The sequence below is a fragment of the Sus scrofa genome, chromosome X, assembly GCF_000003025.6.
Source record: "Sus scrofa isolate TJ Tabasco breed Duroc chromosome X, Sscrofa11.1, whole genome shotgun sequence".
NCBI lineage: Eukaryota > Metazoa > Chordata > Mammalia > Artiodactyla > Suidae > Sus > Sus scrofa.
Window position 1 is genome coordinate 42,912,658 of NC_010461.5, and position 5,180 is coordinate 42,917,837.

At 47.9% G+C, this 5,180-nt stretch overlaps 1 long non-coding RNA gene across 2 annotated transcripts in view; it reads right to left on the reverse strand.

Annotated features, from left to right (window-relative positions):
- Nucleotides 1-5,180, reverse strand: part of LOC110257658 — a 32,541-nt gene that overhangs the window by 27,275 nt on the left and 86 nt on the right. The gene's annotated exons all lie outside the window — the stretch shown is intronic.

Sequence of the window (5,180 nt, forward strand, 5' to 3'; positions counted from 1 at the left end):
ACAAATCTGCCTTACCAGATAACAGAATCATTCTCCTGACCTCAGACAAGAAACACTAACTTGATCCTATAAAGAAACCCCTACAGCTACACAGAACCCGTCCTGATACTTTATGAAGAGAATTCTCTATAGCAGTGCCGTCCAATAGAAAAACAATTTGAGTCACATGTGTGATTTAAAATTTTCATATAGCTGCATTAGGAAGAGAAAAAAGAAAAAGGTGAAGTTAATTTTAATGATATATTTTACTTTACTCAATATATTTATATACAGTCGATTATTGAAGCTGTTATTTCTTTGGGTTTTTTTCGGTTTTTTTTTTTTTTTTTTTTTTTTTTGCTTTTTAGGGCCACACCCATGGCATATGGAGGTTCCCAGGCTAGGGGTCAAATTTGAGCTGTTGCCGCTGGCCGACACCACTGCCACAGCAGTACCAGATCCAAGCTACCTCTGCGACCTACACCACAGCTCACGGCAGCACCAGATCCTTGACCCCCTGAGCGAGGCCAGGAGTTGAACCCACAACTTCATGGTTCCTAGTCGGGCTTGTTTCCACTGCACCACAACAGGAACTTCTCTTTGGGGATTTTTTTTGCTTTTTAGAGCCCCACCCACAGCATATGGAGGGTCCCAGGCTAGGGGTCTAATCAGAGCTACAGCTGCTGGCCTACACCACAGCTCATGGTAATGCTGGATCTTTAATCCACTGAGTGAGGCCAGGGATCGAACCCAAAACCTCATGGTTACTAGTTGGATTTGTTTCCACTGCACCATGATGGGAACTCCTGAGGGCTTTTTGTTGTTGTTGTTTTGGTTTTTTTTTTTCTGGCTGCACCTATAGCATGAGGTAGTTCCCAAGGGAGGGATTAAACCTGAGCCACAATAGTGGCAACACCAGATCCCTAACCACTAGGCCACCAGGGAACTCCCTACAGTTGACTCTTGAACAGTGAAAGGGGGTTGGGGCACCAATACTCCCATGCAGCAGAAAAACTATGTATAACTTTACACTCAGCCCTCCATATCCTTGGTTCCTCCGTATCTGTGCATTCAACCAACCTCACATCATGCGGTACTGTAGTATTTACTGAAAAAAAAAAAACTCCATATAAGCCGACTCACTCAATTCAAACCTGTGTTTGAAGAGCAAATAGTATATCTTTTTTCTTTTTGTCTTTTCAGGGCCATGCTCACGGCACATGGAGGTTCCCAGGCTAGGAATCTAATCGGAGCTGTAGCTGCTGACCTATACCACAGCCACAGCAACACCAGATCTGAGCCTCATTTGCAAACTGCACCACAGCTCACGGCAATGCTGGATCCTTAACCCACTGAGCAAGGCCAGGGATCGAACCTGCAACGTCAAGGTTCCTAGTCGGATTCGTTTCTGCTGCGCCAGGACAGGAACTCCAATTATTTTCATACTTAAAAAAAAGCCGGTGTGGGAGTTCCCGTCACGGCTCCCATCTCAAATTCGACCAATCACATTTCAAGATCTCAGTGGCTAGCGGCCACCACACCGGACAGCACAGCTCTGTGGCATCTATAGAACCTGTAGCAGACACCTGTTTCTTTTCTTCCTAAGCGCACACACTTTTCCAACCTCCATTCCAGTTATATGTGGACATGGGACAGAGCGCTCACCAATGGACTGATACACGACACTTCCAGGCCTGGCCCCTAAGTCTCTCACACAATCCTCCGCTCTCTCTCCTTCCCCATCTACCAGCTGCCAGGTGAGACCTCCAAGGGCTCAGAGGAATGCAGAGCTGCAAAATGGAAGTTGCCTGGGTCCATGAATGACCAATAATAAATATTCCCAACAGCTTTTGTATAAGTAGAAAATCAACATGTATCTGTGAAGCCTCTGAGGGGCTGGGTTTTATAGCAGCTGACATAATTTAGCCCAATTCATAAAACCACTTGGCTGAATCTCACCAAGAACACCTGATCCAGGAGTTCCCGTCGTGGCTCAGTGGTTAACGAATCCAACTAGGAACCATGAGGTGGCGGGTTTGGTCCTGGCCTTGCTCAGTGGGTTAAAGACCTGGCATTGCCGTGAGCTGTGGTGCAGGTCGCAGACACAGCTCGGATCCCATGTGGCTATGGCTGTGGCGTAAGCTGGTAGCTACAGCTCCGACTTGACCCCTAGCCTGGGAACCTGCAAATGCCACGGAAGTGGCCCAAGAAATGGCAAAAAAAAAAAAAAACAAAAAACCCTGATCCTAACGTCTACACGAACTCAACTCTGAACTGGTACAGAAAACACCTGTGCTGACTCTGAACTGGGCTCCCTGATCACTTCATAGGAACTTGTCATAATTCAGTTTAAGGAGCTCCATCCTGAATTTGTATGAGAACTCCTAGTCTGGAGCTCCCTAGACGCAACTGGTTTGTCCTGTCTAGAACCCTTGCTTGGTTCAGTAGAGGAACAATACTATAGAAACTATAGGCATCCCTATCCTCACTCGGCCCAGGAACATTTGCTTGACCCCATACAAGAACACCAGAAATGACCTGACCTTATCCATCAATCCCTGTCCTCACACCTCACACAAAAGGAATACCGTAAGTCAACTATAATGGAAAAAAAGTCATAAAAATAGGAATACCTCTCCTCAGGAAACATAGAACCTCTGCATTCATCCTAGAAAAGAATCCCAGACAGATAAAACCAAAGACTGACACTCTATAACCAGGATCAGCACACTCCAGCCCTTCAGGTCAAAGCCAGACTGCAGCCTGTTTTCACACGTGGAAGTTCCCGGGCCAGGAACTGAACCTGCACCACAGCAACAACCCAAGCCACTGCAGGGACAATGCAGGATCCTTAGCCCACTGCACCACAAGAGAAATCCTGTTTTCACATTTTTGAAGAGAAAGAAAGAAAATGGGCAACAGGAGTTCCTGTCATGGCTCAGAGGAAATGAATCTGACTAGTATCCATGAGGATGCAAGTTCAATCCCTGGCCTCACTCAGTGGGTTAAGGATCCCGTGTTGCACTGAGCTGTGGTGTAGGTTACAGATGCGGCTTGGATCTGGTGTGGCTGTGGCTGTGGTGTAGGCCAGCGGCTACAGCTCCAATTCAACCCTTAGTTAGAACTTCCATGTGCCATGGGTATGGGCTAAAAAGCAAAAAAAAAGAAAGAAAAGAAAGGGGGGAGTTCCCGTCATGGCACAGTGGAAACGAATCCGACTAGGAACCATGAGGTCGCAGGTTCGATCTCTGGCCTCACTCACTGGATTAAGGATCCCTCGTTGCCATGAGCTGTGGTGTAGGTCGCAGTCGCGGCTCGGATCTGGCGTTGCTGTGGCTGTGGCATAGGCCAGCACCTGTACCTCCAATTAGACCCATAGCCTGGGAAGTTCCATATGCCGTGGGTGTGGCCCTAAAAGACAAAAGGCAAAAAGAAAAAAACAGACAAACAAAAAAAGAAAATGGGAATGAAAGAGAGGGTAGGGAAAGGAAATAAGAAGGAAAAGAAAAAAAGAAAGCCATGGGGTGGGAGAGAGTTGGGAGGGCGCATTGTGGGGGGGGGCGCAACTCCCCCCTACCCATACACTTTCTATTCCAGCTTGCGTGCAGAGGTTACCCACTGGAGGGAGCAGACAGGAAGAGCTGTCACCCAAGAAAAACTCCCCTCCCAAGGTCCATTCTGACTCCCCGGCACTATTATCACAATTTCCCAGAGGAGGAAACTGAAAGGAAATAAGAAGGAAAAGAAAAAAAGAAAGGGAAACAAAAAAAGGAAAGGAGGAGTTTCCTGGCGGCCTAGTGGTTAAGGATTTGGCATAGTCACTGTGGCTGTGGCTCAAGATCCATCTCTGGCTTGGGAACTTCTGTGTGCCATGGAAAGGCAAAAGAAAGAAAAGGAAAGAAAAGGGAAGGTGTTCCCGTCATGGCTCAGCAGAAACGAATCTGACTAGCATCCACGAGGACGCAGGTTCAATCCCTTGCCTGGCTCAGTGGGTTAAAGGATTCGGCATTGCACTGAGCTCTGGTGTAGGTCTCAGACACGGCTCCAAACTGGTGTGGCTGTGGCTGTGGCTGTGGTGTAGGCCGGCAGCTACAGCTCCGACTGGACCCCTAGCCTGGGAACCTCCATATGCTGCGAGTGCAGCCCTAAAAAAAGAAGATGAAGAAAAGAAAAGAGAAAGTGAAAGAAAGAAAAGGAAGGAAGAAAATGCCCCAGAGGCCAGTATGTGGCCTGCAAAACCTAAAATATTTACTATCTGGCCCTTTACAGAAAAAGTTTGCCAACCTTTGTTGTACAGAAACCTCCCTTCTGACTATACAAAAAAAGTGGGTCTTGGCCCTTACAAGACTCCCTACTCTTTCACTTTGCAAGCATCACCTCAGAACGTTCCTCTGTGTTTATCACTGCATATACATGTTTTCTCTGGCGTACGTGGAGGTGTAAAGGTCTTTTAGCTGCGACCCTCTTCCACTGGGACAAAAGACACGTTCAGGTAGGAAAAGAGTGGAAGGGAAGACTAGGTTGAAACGGGTTTGCAAGAGTGTCAGAGGGCCCAGCTACTGGGCGGTGGGGCTGTCAATCTGTTGGTTAGTCAGCGATGCTGAACCCCAGACCCCTTATCTCTCCCGCCCCAGCCTACAGCCCGGTAGGAAATGGTGAAGAATGAGAGAGGGAGATTAGGAGGACAAACCGGCCTCCTGCGAGGCTGATATTCAGACATTTAGCCATGGGGTGGGAGAGAGTTGGGAGGGCGCATTGTGGGGGGGGGGCGCAACTCCCCCCTACCCATACACTTTCTATTCCAGCTTGCGTGCAGAGGTTACCCACTGGAGGGAGCAGACAGGAAGAGCTGTCACCCAAGAAAAACTCCCCTCCCAAGGTCCATTCTGACTCCCCGGCACTATTATCACAATTTCCCAGAGGAGGAAACTGAAGCACAGAGTCGTTCAGTAACTTGCCCAAAGTCACATGGCTAAGTCCCATAACCTCAGTTTCCTTATCTGCAAAGCAGCCTTAGTACTGGGAAGTACCTCATAGAACTGTGGCTTACGACAATGCCTGTCACATACAACTTGCTATCGTCACGATCATTCCCCCTTCCATTCCACCATCCATTTTCGCGGCAGACTATTAATAGCTAACATTTGGTGAGTGCTTCCTTGCGTACCACCTTAGTGAATATGAACTCAGAAAATTCTCAC